The following is a 23,406-nucleotide window of genomic DNA, read 5'->3' as shown; positions in this document are numbered from 1 at the left end:
TGGCCACAAATCTCAAAGGGTGACCTGAGGAGGTACCCACACCCACAGGGACTACAGAAATGGAGTTTCACGTGGTGACTTGGAAAGGGCTCCAGGGCACAGCCTTGGAGCAATGAACAAATGGTAAAAACAGAAACAAAAACAAAACAAAAAGAAAAACGAAAAATGTCCAGTAAAACTTTTCATCAATGATAACCTATTATACTTTAAAAACAGTTTTGCTTTCCTCTTGTCCAATATTTTTCATGGGGCCCTCTGAATTAACCAGAAATCTTCAGGATTTCTTCATGCATAGTAATACAAATAAATATAGCTTCTAATTCTTTTTTAATTAAGGCAAGTTGCATTTAGTTCTTTCCCTTGTTTGAATCATGAAAAAGAATTCCTGAAGTATATCTGTAAAACACCGAACTCAACATTTCTTCTGAACTCCTCACTGAAGAAAGAGAATAAAATGACTGAGCAACAGGTATCACCCATATTGTCACTGTGCTAGCTGTCTCTCTGATTAGAAAATAATCCTGCCATGCATATGCAGATCGCTTATGCAAAATGTTTTCCAACAACTCTTGGTGTTATATTGCATTTATTTTCCCCTTCCTGCCTCCTTTCCTGCTCCTCTTCTCCAGGGTCCTGTTTCCCTCTTCCTTCTCTCCTACCTCTACTTTCTCCCTGTCTGATCCTCTTCTCCCTCCTGTTATGCCCTTCCTTCTCTCTTACCACTTCCTCCTCCTTTCCTTTCCTCTTTCTCTTGCACTTTCTCTTCTACTTTTTTATGGTTCTGGGGGTTGGACACACACTAAGCAGATGCTCTCCTGCTCACTACAGGCCTCCAGTCTTGACTTCATTTCAATGACACTCTATTTCTTTGGTGCAAACCCATCAAAGTCTTTTGATTCAGGATTTAATTCATTGTACGTATTCTACACCATGAATATGTGCTACTTCATACAGTGTGGCTAATAGGTTTGGATTATGCTTTGGCCTTCAGTTAAACTCATCAGAAATAATGTGTTTGAAGGCAATCTAATGTGATCCTGTTACTCCCACATTAATGAACTGGTTACTACATATATTGCATGAGTACTTCCATATTGCTCCCAGTTTAATGAACTGTCACTTTGTGGTAGCACCCACAGTAACACTAACCCAAGGATTTCTGGAGATCAGAAGATTAAGTCCAGACAGGAGAATCCATGAGATATGTATCTCAAAATAACTACTAAAAAGCCAGAAGAAAGCCTGTGGCTATGTGGTTTAGTGCCATACTTCCACAGAATAAGCTAATGACAGGTCCCAGGCCTCATTTGAAGACCTGTGGTGGGTGCACACACACACACAGACACACACAGACACACACAGACACACAGACACAGACACACACACACACACACACACACACACACACACACACACACAATTTCCCAGCAAGAGCAAGTATTTGTTTTCCCAATAACATATCTGAGTTCCAATTTATGTGTTTGGATATTTTTGAAAGTTTTATCATCAACTTACCTAATTTTAATGAATGACACCCTGTTCACTATTATTTAATCCTGGTTGGAAAATATTTTAAGACACATTTTCATGTAGAAAATTGTTTTTTTCCGCAAATTGTGACTGTCTTGGTTTGTAAGAATATCCAGTATATGTATGAGTCAAGAGGAAAAAGACAGATAATATGATGTTAGGAAAATGAACCCTTAGATAGGTATTTTAATGTTTTTTTTTCTTTCATGCATGTGTTTCTAACGCATCTATAAGATTATTTCTTTGTTGCTTTGTATGTCCCTCCCCCACAGTATAACCCCCACTTTTAATATATTTGATGTCAGTATAACTTGTGGAGGAGATGGGGAAAAACAAGTCGTTTAAGGATTCAGGTGGACCTGTTGCAACAATGAGAAGTACAAATTGTCATGTCAAAAACGAGCTTTACAATGTCGGTGGGGGGGAGAGGGGGGAAGGATTGGGTGGGGGGGAGAGGGGAGGCTGGGAAGGGAGGTGAAGGGTAAACAAAGGAGGAGGCTGCAATGCTTGGTAAGAAATTTATGCATTATCCTGCCCATGTAATTGTAACCCCTCTGTACAGTATTGTCACAAATAAAATAAAATTAAAAAAAAATAATCCATATGCAAATATAATCTAGGTGATATAATATAATAAATGAAGTGTTATATGTATAATACTAAATAAATAAGGATAATAAACCTTATACGCATTTAAAAAAAAAGAATTGTGCCTTTAATTCATTAGTTCATTAATTAGAAAAGTAACCCTAACCCTAGAACTAATTGCCTTTGGATTCTAAAAGCCACAAAAGTACATTAAATTTATACATCCTGTCCTTGATTCAACTCATCTTTCTTAAAATAGTTTCTAGTTTTACTCAACATCGTGCCATTTTTCTAACACAACATTCATGCTAACACTCACACTAATCATACCCTAATCCTAATATTATTAGCAGTTTCCTATTTCATATTCATCCTAATTCGATCTTGACTTGTTAGTCACAGGTTTACTTTCAGTTTGACCCTAAATTTTCCATTTCCCTAATGCTAACAGTAAGCCCAGCTGGAACTGAAACCTAATTTTCAACCTACTGATAGTCTAAAATTAACATTAAAAATACTCTAGTTTTTTATTAATTGTAATGAATATTCCAGTTTGCACTCTGGAAATGAGTTTCAATTTTCCCTAATTCCAACAAATTTCCTGACTCTACTTCTGAAGTGATCTTGTTCCCTAACATGAACCATTACATTACTTGTCCTCACATTCTCTTACCAGGAAAAATACTGTAGTTTCCATTAGTCCTACCTTTTCCTGAACCACTGTATCCTAAAACAATTTCAGATTTACATATCATCTAGTCCTTTACTTAACGCTAACTCTCAACCTATACCTGGCTGGAAAACCCTCATTAATCATTACAAGAATGGTCACTGAGAAATAAATATAATGTTAATGCTCTAGTTATTATTCACGCTCACATTTTTGCTTCTACTTGTTAGTGAAAACTCAATTTTATAGTACAACTTTCCTATTCATAACACTGATCATAATCAGAACAAAATACTGACCCTGATTTTAATCCAAATTATATGTTAATACTAACACTAACTAGTTAGTGTTACACTAGTTTTCATTCATCCTAACTTGATTCAAATAAGCCTTCCAAACATAGGTTTCAATTTTTTTCCAATATCTTAGTCATTTTCTAATTCTAAACTTAATCTTAACTGGTATATTGAATATTGCAAGTAGATTCTAATATTAATAGCAATACTCTAGTTCACATTCATTCTAATTCTTATCAGGCTTATATTAAAATTTACCCTCAATTTGACCCTCATTTTTTTTTCTCCTTCACTCTAACCCTAACTATGGCTGGAATCCTAACCATATCCTTGCCACTAATCGTATCCCAATTCTAAAATTTATGAAAAATGCTCGTTTTGTGCAATCCTAATTGAAATTTCACTGTAATCCTCGAAATAAATTGCAGGTTTTCCTAAACCCTACAGATTTTCTCACTCTTATCTCTGAACCTATCTTGTTCCATAAGAGGAATCATTATACCCATTGATCTCAAATCCTGATATTACGAAATACACTGTACTTCCAATATCCCAGATTTTCCTGATTTCCTAGAACCTAAAAAAGTTCAGCTTTACTTAATATTTAGCACACTTCTTTCTTTTTTTTTTTTTTTTTGTCGGTCGTGGGGCTTGAACTCTGGGCCTGGGCACAATCCCTGAGTTCGTTAGCTCAAGGTGTGCGCTTGTACCACTTGAGCCACAGCACCACTTTCTGGTTTCCTGGTAGTTAATTGGAGATAAAATTCTCACAGACTTTCCTGCCTGGGCTGGCTTTGAACTGCGGTCCTCAGAAATCAGCTTCCTGAGTAGGTAATGAGGCTGACAGAAGGATTACAGTTAAATGTGTAAGGTAATGAGTACATTTCTTGTTGACCATTGTTACTCCCTTCTTTGTTGTTGTCCAACTATCCCTTCCCTCTCCCATCTCCATCACTCTTCTCTCCCCAAGCTGTAAAGTTCATTTTCAGTACAATGTGCTGTGAGTATTATTGTTGCAATAGGTCATCCTGTGTTGAACCTAAATTTGCTATTTCTCTAACCCTAATTCTAATTCTGTCTGGTATCCTAACCCTAACCATAATAATAATGATAGTTCAATTCAGAAGTTAACAAAAAATACTCGTTTTTGTTCATCCTGATAATCCTCTGTACATCTTTAATTAAGTTACAGTTTACCTTAAATCCTCCAAATGAGTTTATATGTGCATATATAAAGATATAATTTTATGTAAAAAACAAGATTTTACGAGGAAGGAGTAACAAAAAGGAAATAGAGGGAGTATATTAGTGAAAGAGAATAACCAAACTGCCACTTCTGAAAATTAATAACCCCTAAAAATAACCAATTAGAAGACAGGGAAATCAAAAACAAAGTAGAACGTCTCCACAGCAAATTGATGACATAGAAGATAAATTCAGAGTCAAAGACAGAATAGATCTAATAGGAAAGAGGAAATAATCATTTAGAACAAATCCAAGAAATAAGAAATGATCTTGCCAGAACTTCAATACTCAGTTAGAAGATCATATTTCGGGGAGATATGTATCAAGAAGGAGAAGAGCAAGAAACTAAATGGATGGGAAGCATATTGCAGAATTCTAGCAGAGAACATGCCAAACATGAGATAGGCTCATTCAGAGAAGAGAAGCCTGTAGAAACCAAACAGAATTCTAGAACTGAACAATCCACCATGACATCATAATCCATTAGAGGATTATTAAAAATCGAGGAAAGGATTCTTAAAGATGCCATAGAGAAAAGATTGATTATTTATAAAGGATATACAGTCAGAATAAGAAACAGGTTTCTTAGCTGATATGGTAAATGGAAAGCCTGGCATTATATATGACAAACATTAAAGATAAACAACTACCAACCATGAATACAGTCCCAAGCCAACTCTCCTTTACATTTAAAGGATGTATAAACATACTTCATGACAAAGAAAACTTGAAACAACGTATTTCCATCAAATTATCAGGATAAAATATAATCAAATATATCCTACATAGAGGAGATCAAGAAGAAGAGGAACTGGTTATATAAAATGCTCCCTACCAGAGAACAAGGTAAATATGTTAAAAGTAGATGAGGCACAGCTCCTAACAACAGGTGTATAACATAACAGAACTTATCAGATATTTCTTTCTGAACTCTCAATATCAATGGACTTAAATTTCCAAATAGAAGACATAGATTAGATAGTAGTATCAAAAACCAAGATGCGTCCATCTAGTATCTATGAGAGACACATTATCAAACACATTCTAAGAAGCTAGAATTAGACTCCTCCTCAAATCACATAGGGACTCACCACAGAAAGAGAACTATGAACCAAACTCTTTGATAAGCATTAATGCAGAACTTCTTAATAAAATTCTCACTAATCAATTTCAGCAACTAATAAAAAATCATATGGTATGATCAAATAGGATTCATCTTGGATACGATTTGATTCAATATTCTTGTCAATAAACATAATACAAACCATCAGCAGAACCTGGACAAGAAACACATGATAGTCAATAGAGATGTAGAAATAGCTTTTAACAAGCTCTAATATCCCATTATGATTGAAAGGTCTAAGAACCTAGGAATGCATGGAACATTCCTCAATATTAAACTGAGCGTGTATATGACAGAGATAATTAGCATTTACCTAAGGGTGGAAGCATGAAGACATTAACATGAGGAATGAGAAAAGGATGTCCACTCTCTACTACTCTTCAATATTGTAGTGGACTTTCTTGCAAGAACAATAGACAAGAGAAAAACATAAAGCAGATCAAAATAGGGTAGAAGTAAAACTATCCCTTTTTACAGATGAAATGACCCTATATTTAAAGGACCCTGTAGATTCCTCCCTAAAGTTAGTAAAGGTGATGCTAACCTTCAGCACTGTCGCAGGATATAAAAACTACAAGAATCAGTAGTTTTTCTGTTACCAACAATGGGAAGATCCATGCTGAAATCCAAAAACAACCTCATATGTACTAGCCTCAAAATCAAATCAAATCTAAACAAAACAAAACAACAACAACAAAAGTAGGAATTATTCTTGAACTAAAATTGTGAAGGACCTGTATGTGAAAACTTAAAAAATATAAAAAGGGAAATTGAAGGAGATTCAAGGAAATAGAAAGTCGTTCAGTATTTCTGGTTGGAAGAATTAACATTTTGAAAACTGCAATACTTCCCCTAAACAATTGGCAAGGCAATACTCATCAAAATCCCAACAATATTCTTCAATGTAGAAGAGAAAGCAATGCAACTATAATATGGAATTACAAAATTACAGATGAAACAGCATGCTTAGAAATGAATTCATTGGCCTATAGTCATCTTACACACAGATGAAACAGCATGCTTAGAAATGAATTCATTGGCCTGTAGTCATCTTACACACACACACACACACACACACACACACACATTCACAATGGAATTATATTCACCCATCAGAAAGATTACTTTTCACCAGTGGTAAGAAAAATGAAAGGTTTGGGAAAATTATATTAAGAGAAAAGAGAAAGGAATGCAGAATCAGAGCAATATAGGTTTCATGGATTCATTCGTTTGTTGTACCTAGAAGATGCATAAAAATCTATAAGTAAAACAAGACAGATTCTACCTTGTCCGTTAGAATGGCCATTACTAAGAAAACTAACAATAGCAAATGCTGGCATGGATGTAGCCAATTGGGAACTCCATTACACTGTTGGTGGGAAATTAAACATGTTCAACCACTGTGGAATGCAGTACGGAGTTTACTGAAAAGAGTAAATATAGATCTCCCTTAAGACCCAGTAATTCCCCTCATGGGCAGTAATCCAATAAATAACAAACAAGCTCACATGAAAGCTACCAGCATAACCATGTTCAGGGCTCAGGCCCAGAGTTCAAGGACTGGAAAAAAGTTACCACTCCTGGTATTTGTTTCCGCAAATATGAACCGTTTTATATAAGATACCAAATCAATCTAATTGCAGTAGCTAGATTAGGACTTAAATGTAATGGGTGATAAATGGCTCCTTTGTTGAATCTTAGGAAGAGATGAAGGTAGTCCATAAAGGGGAGATTTTTGGTTGTTGTTGTTTGAGGGGCTTGAAGTCTGGGCTTGGGCACTGTCCCTGAACTCTTCAACTCAAGCTGAGTGCTCTACCACTTTGAGCGACAGTGCCACTTCTTGTTTTCTGGTGGTTAAATGGAAATAAGAGTCTCAGGGTCTTTCTTGCCCACGCTGGCTTTGAACCGTAGTCCTCAGATCTCAGTTTCCTAAGTAGCTAGGATTACAGCTGTGAGCAACTGCACCAGGTAAAAATGGGGGCTTTTTAGAAAAGAAAATCCACCTCTTCACCAGTGTCTAAACCTCAGATATTACTATTAGAACACTTCATCTTCACCTCATTTCATCAGACATTTGTAAATTTTCTCTTTTCCTTCATGTGGGAATACTGCAGTCAATTCTCATCTCATCTGGGGGACTGGATCAATTGTATGATAATTGCTAGCAGCTAATTTAAGAACTTTTACTTCAAAAGAAATGAAACCCTCATTTGGAATAATTGTTTTCTCTTTTTATTACAAATCTGTGCTTGATTACTTCCTAATGTGATATTGGACTTCCTAATAGAGTGATGAAATTTTCTTTCTTTTCAACCTCTCCCACATGTGGTCAAATATTTAAGAATTCAAAGATTTGCACTGATAATTGATTAAGCTGACTTCTAAGAAAATGTGCATTTCTAGAATTTGGTCTTCTGTCTTGTTCTTACATACACAAGCTTTCTATGATTTATTTGTTCTACAAGGAATTATACTTTCCAATCTTTGTGTGACCAATTTTAATCTCTCTGATCAGTCTTTCTGATCCTCTCTTTGGAGTCTCATTTGAGTCTACCTCATAAAAAATATATTAGTTATCAGCTAAATGACTCTCAGCTTCTGTTTTTTGCCTGATTTCATCTAGGCTGTGATAGCATACCTGCCTGGCTGTGCTTAATGGAGTGTGTGTGTTTGTGTGTGTGTGTGTGTGTGTGTGTGTGTGTGTGTGTGTGTGTGTGTGTGTGTGTTGTTTTAGATGTCAAGGATTACTATTCAAGATAGTAGTTTCTCTGGGCCCCTGTGATCCCCTGGCCTAGAGTCAATGGGTTTTTCTTCTAAAGATACAAAGAACAACTGACTAAATTCCTCTTAATTGTCTCAAAATGAGGCAATCAGGCATCCTTACAAAGCCATCAATAATGCTTTGTAACCACTTACAGAAGTCGTCTATCAAAATGGCTTTTCAAGGTTGACTGTGAAAAATGTTCATTTCCAAGTAGGCACCATAAAATAGATCACATTCCTGGGATCAGACTTTTGGAAGGAAGCTTCCCCTTCCTTCCTTCTCTTATGATAGATCAAACCATAATATTCTTCAGTTGTGGCCAGCCTGGAGCACATATTCCCAAGAATATTCTGTAGTGTAAAACAGGACCAACTTTCAAAATAACGGTGTAAATACTTGTCTACTGCAGACTGATTTATCTTGCTTTTATCTGTTGTTATTTTCATTACTTCAAACAGATGAATAATTTATATAGGGATTAGACAAAGGATTAATGGAATAAACATTCAGTTTACTTTCATAGATCCAATATAATACACTTAACCCGTAATGGACAAATAAATCCAACACTAGAAACAATGTCATGAATATAAAATAAGCCTTAACACGTATATTCTGGCACACATACACCATCATCTACTCAAAAATTCAGTCTCTCTGTAAATATTTATTTGGTATGAAATAATAAAATTTAATTAATGAATTTGACTTTTAAGTATTATCTGAAATAGTCCTCATGTATATAATTGTAAATAATTTTATAGATGTCACCTAGACAAGAATTTAACATGCATGTAGAAATCAAATTTCCTCAATTTAAGCTATATGAGAGGGGTCATACCCTCGTGTACTATGTGGTGTGAATTTTACCACAGTGATGAACCCTTCCAACTAATACCAAGAGTCATGTGCAATAATTTATTATTTGATGTTAAGATGAGTGCTAAGTGTAGAATACACTTTGAATTATTACATTAACTCACAGAAATGAAGCAATAATGATATGTTATTTGTTTAAATTCTAATGCTTCTCAATTTTACAATTCATTAAATATATTATTAAAACTATTTTCACTTTCTTCTTTTCTATAGCTGCTGAAATGAAAATTATATATTAAACATTCAATATTAAGAAATCAATAATAAGTAAACTATTATTAAAATGACATACTATTAAACTGTGATTTGAATTATACTTCTAACAAATTGTGATGTAAGCAAGTCAATAGAATTAAGGGTGATCATTTTTAAACTTAGCAGCTTGTTATTTTATTTTTTTTTTTTGGGTCCGATCGTGGGGCCTGTACTCTGGGCCTGGGTGCTGTGCCTCATCATTTCAGCTCAAGGCTAGTGCTCTACCACTTGAGACACAGTACTACTTCTGGCTTTTTTCTTTTTGCTTATGTGGTGTTGAGGAATCGAACCCAGGGCCTCAGGCATGCAAGGCAAGCACTCTACCACTGAGCCACCTTCCCAGCCCAGCAGCTTGTTATTTGTTTCCTAATTGTGTCATTTGTTATTATTGGTCCAAGTCATCGCTTCATCTTAATTGTTTAGTTTTCTATTGTATCTCTATTGGTATGCTGATTGTGCATTTTGTTTTCCCTTTTTAATGATTGACATAAAGCTGAAAATCTGTATGCTAGTTTTTTACTTGCTATGTTAATGTAAAATTACTGCTTTCCACAGCTGTTCTGCTCTATGATACTACAGTATTTCCCCCACTCCCATCTCCTGTATTGCTGCTCTCATATATTTTATTTTATTTTTATTTAAATTTTATTGTCAAGGTAATATACAGATAGGATATAGTTACATAAGTAAGGTAATTAATTTATTTCTTTTCTAAATTACCCCTATTTTTCTCCCTCTTCACTCCCAATGCCCTCCCCAAGTTTACTTACAAAATATTTTCTTTTGAGTACTACTGTTGCATAGGTTCCCCCTTTGTCTCACCATTTAGTTTTTTTTTTTCCTTTCCCTTCCCTGGTTCAGATCAACATATTGAAAATACCCAGGGTATCAAAATCCAATACAGTGACTACAGGGGATTAATCATAGGTGGGGAAAACACAAAAGGATAAAAAGAAATCACATAGTACATTAAGAACAACAATAACAAAGAACATGTCTTGGAGTTCATTTAACTTGGAATCACCTTATACGATCATATGTACATAGCTATTGAGCTATTCTGCTCATCTAATAAGATTATCCTTGATGTACACAATAACACTCCCCTATTACCCAGTAATCCCACTTCTGGGCATATAACCAGGTGATCACAAACAAGGCCACAGTAAAGATACTACTATGTATCACAGTAATACTTACCAAAAATGACACACACACACATACACACGTACACACTTACAGATAAACACACGTGGAAAAATATGCTTGCATCACAAAGAATGTGACCACCTCATTTGTAAGGAAATGGAAGATCTTTGAAAAAATCATATTAAGTGAAGTAAGCCAGGCTTAAAGAAACATAGGTCCCATGGTTTCCCTTATTTGTATTAATTAGTTTACATCAAGGATAATCTCATGCATTTTAATTTGACATTTTGTTCTATGTTGAGTGTGCAACATTATTGCTATATTGTTTGTTATTATTTCTGAAAATAGGCAGGTATACTTAAAGAATTACATTCATCTCATCCATTATTGAAGGAAGAACAACTAAAAGAGTAACCACTACTAGGAAGAACAACTCCTCCTTACTTAGCTTCATTCCTATATAAGGCCAATGTTGTCCCCTGTATCCTCATGTTGTACACTACAACTCTATACCTGGTCATAATGTATATCTAGTATCTTATGCATTTTGAACTAAATGCCCCAGAAGTTCCACTTTGCTTTACTTTTTAAAAAAAATTCTGTCTTAATGTTTGAGGATTGTGTGTGTGTGTGTGTGTGTGTGTGTGTGTGTGTGTTTACAAAGATCAGAACATAATATTTTTCTTCATTTAGAATCCATCTTTCAGGTCATGGTAAGTTGTGGCTAATGGGAGAAGTCTCTTGTTTTTTTAAGGATGAAACAGAAAAAGATATTTGTGCATGTACCAGAGTTGCTTTATTAGTGTAGTTGAACACTGAACTTCGATTTATATCTTGGGTGTTGTTGTGAATAATGTGAATAACAATGAACTACAGATATATTACGAGTTACCCGGAGAGAAATAATCACCTGATTGGTGGGTAGATGGTATTTCAACTATGATTTCTTTAAAAAACTTCATACTACTTTCTACAAGGAGAATACTAACCTGTATTTTGACCAAGAGTGTAGAAAATTTCCTTTTCCTTACACTCTCACCAACATTATTACCTTTTATTTAAAAGGTAATAAAGGGCAAATTTTTACTATCTTCAGTAACCCAGACTGGCTTAAGACTGAAATCCAACCTCCTAAATGCTTGGAATTACGAACCTTTACCACCACAGCTGGTTCCTTTGATTTTTTTTGATAAGACTTATAATAGTTATAAAGTAGTATCATAGTAATTTTGAATTACATTTCTCTAATGACTTCTGCTCACAATGCATTAAGCCAGCACAGAAGTTATATTAAACACAACTGTGTAAACCCACTGGTGATATAGAGGGGTTTATGGAAAACATGTCTATTCAAACTTTTGTCCATTTTTAATCAAGTATCTTGTTAATCTCATTTTTAATCTCTCTATACAAAAATAATTAATTCAAGGTAGTAAAAAGGAAAAAATTAAGCAACTCCTAACATTTTCAATAACTTGATATTGCTTAAATCATTTTCTGTTTATGCTTGAAACTATATTACAATTTAGTTAGGCCTTTTACATAGCTATATGTATTTCTTTTATTTTACATTGATTGCTCTTTCCAAAGCCTACCTGTCTAATTTTGGTTTCTTTCGGTTTTAAGTAGTTCAGATTTCAAACTGAAGAATAAATGAAAGTAAGCAAACAAAAATACAGTTCCTCTCATCTGATAATGCCTCTACAAGAATGAGAAAAGAGTTCATCATCCTAAGGACCCTTAATTCTTAAGATAATATTTGCTATAATGCTAATGTTATTACCATTTTAGTGTTTGGAAAAATTGTAATTAAAGGCACTAAGAGCATGGCCCAAGACACACAGTGAGGAAGGAAATGAGTCAAATTTCCAAAAGTCTTTCAGCAATACACAAAAGGTAAATAAATTCTCTCCATTCTCTGGTACTCTCAATTCAATATACATATTGTCCAAGAAATAATAGCATAGCAATTATTTTCCATGGTGATTGTTTTCTGTTATATTTTGTCTTCAACACAGACTGTTTGTGACATTGGGTTATTATGCACAGAGCTAAGCTTATAAATTATGGTCCAAAGAGAGGCAAATTTCTTCTGTCCCATAGTTCCAGTATCGGTTTTACAAAGTACTAAATCTTTTAAATATCATCACTTACTGTATTTTAAGAATTCAAGAATGAAAAAATTCACATTAAATCACTCCAAAATGCTTTAAAACTAGGAGATGATAAAACAGGCCTCTGTGAAGTAAATTTTCTTCTACTTTTAAAATTATTCTGAAAGCCTTGTGCGGGTTTGTCACACCTGTAATCCTAACTACTCGAGATACCTACTCAAGAGGCTAACATCTGTGGATAACATTTGGAAGCCAATCAGGGCAAAATAAATTCATGAGATTATTTTCAAAAATTTTAATGAACTAGCAAAGTGCCAGGAATGGAGATGTAGCTTATATAGTAGCTCACCAATCTAGAGAGCAAGACGTAGCGAGATCTTGAGGCCCTGATTTCAAACTCTGAGCATGCTAACACGCAGGAATTCACACACACTCACTTTTTCAAAATATCTTCATATCAGTGTTTTGCATTAATTTCTTTGTTAATGATAATATATGGGTAAAATAGGCAAAATAAACTCTTCCATCTCAAAACATTTTTATACATTTTTGTAAAAATACTGTACAAAGGGGTTACAGTAACATGAGCAAAGTAATAAGTACATTTCCTGTCAAGCTTTGTTACCTCCTCCTTTGTTTTTCCCCCACCGTTCCTTCCCTTCCACCTCCACAAGTACACTCCTCACAACCCCAAGCCCCACCCAATGTCCCCAGCCTAAATTGTAAAGTTCGTTTTTCAAAATAATGTCTTGTGCATCTATTGTTATACAATGGGTCAAACTGTATTCCTATTTAAGCATGTTGTTTTTTTCCCTTTCCCTCCCCAAATTAGAGAAGTGTATATACAAGATGCAGGTGCACCAATATCAAATAAAGTGAAAACGAGGGTTATACTGTTGGGGAGGAACGTATAAAAAACAAAAAAAAATCACGTTGTACATTATAAATATGTGAGAAACAACAGCAAGAAAGAAAAAAAATTGTGTCTCTATCTTGGGGGTCACTTAGCTTAACATCAACTTATTTAGTCATATACACAAAGTTTTTCAACATTTCTGCTTATCCCAGACATATACTAGTTATTGCAAATAAGGGATACTATGGGACCTATGTTTCTTTGGACTTGGCTTACATCAGTTAATATAATTTTTTCCAAGACTTTCCATTTCCTAACAAATTGGGCGATGTCATTCTTTCTGATGGAGGCATAGAATTAATATATAGACATATATATGTATATATATATATATATATATATATATATATAGTATATATGTGAGTGTGTGTTTGTACACACATATACACACAGAACATTTTCCTTTTTGGTTTTTTATAGCAACTTAGTTTTCCACCTACATCATTTTTTCAAATGTTTTTATTGTGATTACATGGTTACATAAGTTCCCAAATTTCACAATATTGTGGGATAGTGATGCTTAGTTAAAGTCACAAACACATTCTAACTTTGATGGAGCAAATTGTCTATCATAGTCTACAATATTTATGAGTTCTATGAGCTTTGCAATAGAGTTATTTCATATATATATATATATATATACTTCTTTTGTTTTGAAATATGTATATTTTTTGTTTTGTATAGCGTCAGCTATTCCCTCTTTCCCACTTGTTCCCTCCCTCCCTTCAGTGACATGGAGTTGCTTAGTTTATTTTGGTCAATGTCCAGTGCAGCTGATGGATCCCACTATTGTATGTTTTTCCCTGATTCTCTCTAGTCTTGTGTCGTCCTCTGGTTTCCCTTCAGTGTGCACATATGATCAGCAAAATGGGGTTATTTAGTAATGATTCGACCAGATGAGTGGAAGTTCTTGGTTTCTTAAGTGTTGTTAATTTTTTCATATCACCTTACATTTTGGATTTAACATCCACTTATCATGGAGACCATGTGCCGTTCGTCTCTTTGCTTTTGGCTTACCTCGCTCAACATGATTTCCTGTAGCTTGATTGATTTCCTTAATAATGCCATTATTTTGTCCTTTCTAATGGATGGAAAATATTCCATTGTGTATAGTTACCACAGTTTTTGGATCTACTCATCTCTGGTGGTACATATGGTTTTTTTTCATATCCTGGCTATTGTGAACAGTGCTGCAATAAGCATGGAGGTGCATGTGTCCTTGAATATTAGTACCTGTTGTTCAGAATAGATGCCTAGAAGTGGTATGAATGGGCCATAAGGAAGGTCAATATTTAGCTTTCTGAGGACTCACCAGACTGATTTCCAAAGTGGTTGTGTAAGTGTACATTCTCATACACACACACACACACACACACACACACACACACACACACACAGAATGTTTTCTTGATCATTCTTCTACTGAGGGGCATCAGATTTGGTTTCATATCTTAGCTATGGCAAATAATGCTACAATAAAGCTTGTTGTGGTGGTAGTTTTAGTATGGACTTGTTTCTGATCATTTAAGGGAATGCCTGAAAGTGGGATTGCTGTGTAATACGGGAGCTCTATGTGGAGTCTTTTGAGGAACCTGCAAACTCTTTCCAAAGTGGATGAACAAGTTTACACTCCCACCAAGAATGCAGTAGGCTTCCCTTCTGGCCACATCCCTTCCAGCATCTGTTGTTGTAAAAGTATGGAACGATTCACTAATTTGCGTGTCATCCTTTTGCAGGGACCATGTTAATCTTCTCTGTATGTTCCAATTTTAGTGTATGTGCAGCCAAATTGAGCACAGAACATTATTGTATATATAAAGTGTAATTGATTTTCTTAAACTAGACAATTCAACAAAAAGTAAGTTCAAAAGAATTGTGAAATTTTGAACCATTTATTTCTTACATAAGCACATATTTAAGAGTAAAGTCAAGATTGACATGGCAAAAAACAAAATAATTCCAGGTATTTGTTGTTCATGAGATGTGTAGGAAGAGGAATTCAATTATTCTACACAAGGCACCTGTCATAGTGATCATTGCAGCAAATGTTAAGGTTTGTTAAAAGTTTTAATGATTTAAATATGTTTATTTTTGGGATTTGCTTATATATGATAAAATTAAGACTGTTTAGCAGGTCATAAAATTTTTTGATAAAGTATAAAATATTTCTAGTAGCATGTACGAGTAAGTATGTACATTTGAGAGTTTATAGAAACTTTACTAATGAGAAGTTGCAAAGACTGTTTAAAGAAGCAGAGTGAAGAGTTAAGATTTAAAGTACACAGTTTCTGTTAAATCTTTAGGGCTCCCTTACGTTGTATGTTAATGATGAACAAATAATTATATAAGCCACATATAAATGATGAGATGAACTATAAATAGTAATCTTAGTGGGTAAATTTAAAGGCTACTCATAGCTTTATCCAGTTTTACATGTACAGGAATATGAGAAAATAGTAAAATCTACTATGTACACTTCAAATACTGAAAACCCTGGTAATTATTTTGTTTTTTATTTTAGTAATCATTAATATTTAATTATTTTTTTCTTCATAGCATTTTTTCCTTGTAATATAATAAAACATTTTGTGAGTCGTCATTAAGAGGTACTTTGAGAATATTATTGGGATGGCCACACCATTTTTCATAGGTGCATGTGAATTTACAAAGAGCAAAACTAAAAACAAAATATTGATTAAAATTTTTATCAAGTAGAGTCTGAATCAGTAGTGTTGATAAATGTCCACACCTAAAATCTTAACCCTAGGCTGAAGTAGTGGTATTACAGAATTGAGGCCACAAAATTGAGAAACTGTGTTTTGTTTTGTTTTTGTTTTTTTTGCTTTGTTTTTGTTGGTTGTGGGGCTTGAACTCTGGGTCTTGGGTACTGTCCCTCAGTTCTTCAGCTCACGGCTAGGGTTACTACTTGAGCCACAGCACCACTTTCATTTTTTCTGCTTATGTCGTGCTAAGGAATGAAATTCAGGACCTCATTCATGCAAGTCATGCACTCTACCTCTGAGCCACCTTTCCAGCACCTGAGAAACTGTGATTTAAAAAATCATGTGAACAATATTTGCTTTCTCCTTTGGGTTATATAATGAAATATGTAAACATATTTTTATATTTTTGTGAATTGTCATACTTCTAAATTTATACTAACTGCAGCCAATTTATCCTTTTCAAAGTCAAGAAATATTTCTGAGAGTTTGCTTCTGTGAAGACTGTTTTTGCATTTATAATTTCTTCTGAGTCATTTTTATTTTTTATCAAAATCACTTTATATTTTATGTTGGTGAGTTATCATACATCAACTCCCTTCAAATGTACATGTAGAGTCTCAATATAGCAGTATGAATATTCTCATACAACTCGTTTATCTGTTACGCACTTTAAGTATTATGATATTTTTCCCTCTCTTGCACTCTCTCATTTCTGCTCTTTCTCTTTCATGCTCTATGTCTGCTACTTAGATTTTCTGCTGGTCTACTATTATCCGTCAGGATCCACTGGTTTTGTTGGGATAGGGACCATCCCTTACCCTTGCATTCTTTAAGAGTTATAACAGTGAGGTGAAATTATTCTTTGCCACTCTAAATGGCAAAACAACAGATCTAGGAATTCCTTTTCACTTTAAGTACTATTATAAATTTTATCTCATATGAATCATTGAGACTGATAAGATACTTTTAGCTTGGGACCTAAAAGTTCTTTTTCTTTATAAGCAACCTTTTACTTTTATTATCAGTAAGTAACAAAAACAAAGCTATCCTATGGAAAGTAGGCTGAAGTTGTTCACAGGGATGAAAAACAAAGAAATGGGGGAAGTAAGTACAAAGGATATCCCTCATATAGCACAGATCCTTAAGAGCAGTTTATGATGTACACTTTGTGATAAGCACAATGTGCTGGGAACTGTAGATTAAATCACTGAACACCTGATATATATTTATATGCACATATATTTATATATGTATATTTATTTACATATGCATATATGCATATATAGGCCCATAAATGTACACATGAATGTTACTATACACACAAATACATACGTATGTACACACATGTACACATGCACAAATGGAGAAAGACACATAGATATAGCCAACAAAAGTTTCACTAGTTGTTGAATATGCCTTTGACAGAATGCTTAGTAACAAATGTGTTGAAGATATATTTGTCTCTAAGAGTTCTTTTACCACTCCTCTTATCTCTTACAACTGGTAGGTTTAGAGAGATTCAACTTGAAAAAATGCAGTACAAGTGATAGCAAGTAACTCGGAAATCTCAATACGTATAGGTCATATGGTGTCTCCCTGCTCCCCATGGAATGCTTGCTCTTGTAGACACTCTCAGCAGCCAAAGTAGTAGGATTATTAAGAATAAAGTTATAAGGCTTTAAATGGCATCCTTCCTTGGGCTCTTTTCCAACAGCCAGCATCAATTCCTAAGCAGATGAGTGACTCCCCAGAAGACGGGAGCACAGGTCAAAATTTAACTAACCCATATGAAAAGTCTAAAGTGAGAAATGCTGACTGAGGTCGTGCTGATGGCCTAGCCACTAAAATAAGAAAAAAAGAAAGTTTTTTTATGTATGAAAATTTAAGAATAATTTGTAACCTGTCAATAAATGTGTAGAACGCAATTATATCAACTGACAAAAGATGATGTGCATTTCATTTATGTGATTTTGGACTTGGAAAGTGTTTTTAAGTGTGTCTACACAAGTAGAATCAGCATGAAACAAGCCAGCATTTCTTCATTTAAGACACAAGGAAAGGATACAGGTTGTCCCATTGTAACAATGAGATTTGCAAGATACTATTAGAGGGAGGTGGACGGAGGTGTTGTGGATGTGTGAAGGTAAGGAATAGTAGGGGAATACAAAGGAGGTGGTAACAATGTTCAATAAGAAATGTACTCATTACCTTACTTATGCAACTGTAACCCCTCTGTACAGTATCTTTACAATAAAATATATATTAAAAACATACTAGGAAAACTGTACATATAGCAAGTTGTATTTTTCACTCAATATAAGTAAAGTATTAGTTTTAGGACCACAGGCATACTAAAATTTTGGATGTTCAAATTCTCTACATAAACACAGTATATTATTTTCATTAGAATCTGCCCACAACCTAGTGCAGTGTAATTTCTGTGAAAATTTTTACTATATTCTATGTTATAGTGGAAAATAAAATATATTCACTATCAACAGATACAAATTTATTTCAGATAATTTTTGTCTGCATTTTGTGGATGGAATTGCGAGAGCTAATTTGAAAAGCACAAATTTAATCACCAAGAGCTATCTTCACGATGTAACAAAGATATAATACAACATCATTGAATGGTATGGGACTCTAAGGAGAAGTACTTCAATTGAAACATTATCAGAAATTGTAAGCAAGCAAAGACTATATAGAAATGCAGCTGCTAGATTTCTCATGGAGAGCTTTTATAACATTTGAAACACAAGTCAGAACCTCATGGAAGTGTAGACAATTTTCCTTCACCTTTCTGTCAATCTTGGTCATTATCAATCATAATATAGCTAATCTAGAATAATCTTGTAATAAGAAAATGTTTATGAGAAGTGAGGAGAATGGTGGAGGAGAACCTGGAGGCTAAACAATCTCTCTCACAGAAAGCAGTTTTAGTGTTCCAGCGAACAGTACTAGGCTAGAGTATCACACTGTGTGCCATCACAGTACAGAGTTTGGCTAGAGAGGGAAAATCCAGGGAAGGAGACAGATCTGAGCAGTTGCTGTAGCCATGGCTGAGGCAGCTTTGGTGGCGGCCATAGTCACTCTGCCATACATACAACAGAGGGGGTCCAGGACAAAGGCACCAGACACAGTGGGTGAGCAGATTCTACTCAACACCAGCAACAACTGAAAAGGAGCAAACGAGTTAAACCATCTTAACAGGCCCATATCAAGCATTGAAATAGAAAAAGCAGTAAGAGACCTCTGTTCTTAGAAAAGCCCAGAACCACATTGATTTACAGCAGAATTCTACAAGGTTTTCAAAGCAGAGCTCATACCAATACTCCTCCAACTCTTCAATGAAACTGAAAGAGAAAGTTCACTACCAAACTAGTTCTATGAAGCCATCATAACCCTCATGCCAAAACCAGTTAGGAACTCATCAAAGAAAGAGAATTACACACCCATTACTTTGATGAACATTGATGCCAAACTTCTCAACAAAATTTTCGCCAAACAATTCAACAATTCATCCAAAAAATTACATACCATGATCAAACAAGATTCAGTTCATGGAAGCAAAGCTGGTTCAATATACGCAAATCAATTAATTAACACCATTTTATGATGAAGTTTCTGCATAAACTAGGAATCCAGGGAATATTCCTCAATAAAATAAAGGCTGTATATGACAAACCTGCAGCCAGAATTATACTAAATTGTCAAAAAGTAAAGACATTTCCTCATAACTCAGAAACGAGACAAGGACGTCCACTCTCTCCACTTCTCTTCAATTTACTTTCCTAGCTACAGCAATAAGAAAAGATGAAAACATAAAAGGGATCCAAACAGTGGAAGATGAAGTAAAACTCTCTCTCTTTGCAGATGACATGATCTTGTATTTAAAGAATCCCATGGACTCCACTCCCAAATTACTCATGCTGATTCAAAACTATGGCAATGTATCAGGATATAAAATTAACCCTCAAAAATCAATGGCTTTTCTGTACGCCAACAATGAGAAAAGAGTGGCTGAAATCAGAAAAGCAACTCCATTCTTAATAACCCCACAAAAAATAGAATAGCAATGAATTAACTTAACCAAAGAAGTAAAGGATCTCCATGATGAAAACTTTAAAAACCTGAAAAAGGAAATCAAAACAGAACTTAGAAAGTGAAAAAACTCCCTTGATCCTGGATTAGAAGAATTAACATCGTGAAAATGGCAAAACTTCCCAAGGCTATCTACAAATTCAATGAAATACCAATCAATATTTCAATCTCATTCTTCAAGGAAATAGAAGAGGCAATCCAAAAAGTCATATGGAAGGATAAAAGGCAATGAATAGCATAAACAATCCTTAACAGAAAAAACAGTGCTGGAGTAATATCAATATCAAATTTCAAACTCTACTACAAAGCATTAGCAAACAAAACAGCTTGGCACTGCCACAAGAACAGAACTCAGGACCAATGGAATAGAATTGAAAACCCAGAAATGAGCCTACAGACCAATAGGCACCTAATCTTTGATAAAGGAGATAAAAAATAGAATGGAAGAAAGACAGCCTCTTCAGTAAAATGCTGGCAAAACTGGTTAATCACTCATAGAAAACTAAAGCTAGATGCTTATCTATCATCCTGTACCGAATCAGAAAAAAATGAAAAGAATACTTAAAAAGACCAAAAGTTCAGAAGAGATAAACACACACACACACACACACACACACATGCACACACACACACACACACACACACACACACACACACGCACACACACTCACACGTATACACCTAAAATAAAAATTATGGGAGGAAAATAAAATTAATAGAAAACAATTTTAAAAATTAAAAATTTTTTAAAAAGGTTCAAATAAGAGTTCTTTGATTGCAACAATGAGATGTACAATTCATTATGTCGAAAAACGAGCTTAACACCTTTGGTGGGGGGTAGGAGAGGATAGGTGAAGGGAGGGGAGAAGTATGGGAAGGGATGGGAAGGGGAAACAAGTAGGCAACAATGCTTGATAAGAAATATACTCGTTATCTTGCCCATGTAATTGTAACTCCTCTGTACTGTATTCTCACTATAAAAAATAAAATTAAATTAAAAAAAAAGAGTTCTTTGATTTTTTTTTTGGTGGGGGGATGGGGGCAATGGTACGATTGTGTATCTCCCGTGTCCATTACCAGTCTCTTGGTGGAGTCTCTGGTCTGCTTGTGGTGTTTGGTTTTCCTGTGGCTTGATTGTTTTCTTAAGTCAGTTTGTTTGAACAGGCAGAAAAATGCTTTGCCTAACCCATTGTTTTGTGATCCTCCTCCCAGGCTAGTTCAGTGGGAGGTAGATTTGCTTTGAGTATCCCAAAAGAGGGAGATGGGAGTTTCCTCTAGATTGGAGACGCTGTGATAAGACTAGGTTATGGGTAGAGTTGAGGCCTTTCAGCAATCAGTAGCTTTTCCTTGTTGGGCTAGCTCCTGAGACTCTCAGAGAGCCCAGCTTGGAGCCATTCTCAGGGTTTATGTTTACTGAGTTTTAATTGTTGTCTAGGCTGCTGTAGGGAGGGGCAGCCTCTGTCTCTGTTTACCAAGTGATGAAAGTCACTCCTCAGGGGGCAGATTTTTCTCTGTCTGGGCTAGTTGACTTTCCCATGGGTGGAGCTGAACCTGGGAGGTCAGGTAAGGTTCCTGTGACCTGCTAAATGACTCTTTTGTTTTCTTCCAAGGCCTGTGTTGGAGCTAGTTGCTCAGCCTGGCCTTTGTTAGTATCAAAGACAGAGATCTCCAGTGGTAGGGAACGTGCAGCCTTCCCTCCTCTGCTCCCTGAGAAGGAATGAGGAGATGAGGGTTCTACTCATGCTAGAGTATTGTTCCTGGGCAGTTTCTGGTCTGTGATCTGCAGGATGAAGATATCTGCTCCTTATCAGTTCTTGCTTGTGTTGGGTAGAATCCACTTGCCAGCCACATCTGGTGCCTTTGTCCGCTATTCCCTCTGTAGTTATGGCTGCCAAGATTGTCTCTGCTACCAACTCTGCCACTTCAGCCATGGCTAGCTGCATGTGTTCAGATTTGTTTCCTTGCTTGGATTTTCCTTCTCTGTCCAAACTCTCTGTATTGAGATGAAATACTTGGTGTGTCTCTGTAGCCGAAGACTGTTCACTGGAATACTTAAATGCTTTCTATGGGAGAGCTTGTTTAGCCTTCAGCTTCTCCTCTGCCATCTTCCCCCGAATCTCATGATTTTTTATGTGTTTTTTTTAGGGAAAAATGTCATTGGTGTTTATATTTTGTGTTGGCATAAAATGAGCCTACTATTGTCTTAATTTAATAAAATAAAACTCTCTGAGCACTGGTGGCTCATGCTTGTAATCCTAGCTACTCAGGAGGCAGAGATATGAGAACCTCAGTTCAAAGACAGCCCAGACAGAAAAGTCGATGAGACTCTTATCTCCAATAAGCCACTAGAAAACCAGAATTGGCACTTTGGCTCAAGTGGTAGAGCACTCACCTTGAGCTGAAGAGTGTAGGACCAGTGCCGAGGCCCAGAGTTCAAGCCCCATGAATGACCAAATAAACAAAACAAAACAACAACAACAAAAAAACTCTCTGATTCTATGACAGCAAAAATTTTGTGGGTAATGGTTAAGAGCAGGTTGCCATTCCAAAATATATATATATATATATATATACATATATATATATATATATATATCACCCACCAAAAAAGAGGAACAATAGGAAATATATAGCAGGAAACTTATAAATCTTAATGGAAGAACAGTCTGTCAGTTTGTTTTTAACTTTTTATCAAAAATGAAAGTAATACTTGATAATATTTTATTAAGGCATTTAAATTTCTTTGACCTTGACATTTAACATTCGCTTTAAAAAGAAATTCAACAGGTGACAGTGTTTTCTCCTTACTTTTCCAAAGAAATGATTATTTCATCATTATAGTGTATAGCACAATATAACCAGAAAGCATTTGTTAAGGAAAAAAAAAATTCCCATTATTTGTTTTGCTTGTCTGTATTTAAAGCTGCATACCACATCTTACCCACCCTATTGTCTGTTTTCTCATTTGAAACATTTCAGTAAATGTGTCAGCCAGCAAAGTTTTACAAAATAGCCTGCTTTCATTCATTGTGCTTTCCAAAATATATCTT

At 35.1% G+C, this 23,406-nt stretch overlaps 1 non-coding gene across 1 annotated transcript; it reads right to left on the bottom strand.

Moving 5' to 3' along the window:
• Positions 1–15,220: 15,220 nt before the first annotated feature.
• LOC122104626 lies at positions 15,221–15,326 on the bottom strand. Its single transcript, XR_006146966.1, has one exon. It is a non-coding gene; the product is annotated as a U6 spliceosomal RNA (small nuclear RNA).
• Positions 15,327–23,406: the final 8,080 nt, after the last annotated feature.

The sequence above is a fragment of the Dipodomys spectabilis genome, unplaced genomic scaffold, assembly GCF_019054845.1.
Source record: "Dipodomys spectabilis isolate Male_0828 unplaced genomic scaffold, ASM1905484v1 ptg000029l, whole genome shotgun sequence".
Classification (NCBI taxonomy): Eukaryota; Metazoa; Chordata; class Mammalia; order Rodentia; family Heteromyidae; genus Dipodomys; species Dipodomys spectabilis.
This window is presented reverse-complemented; position numbering and strand designations above follow the sequence as displayed.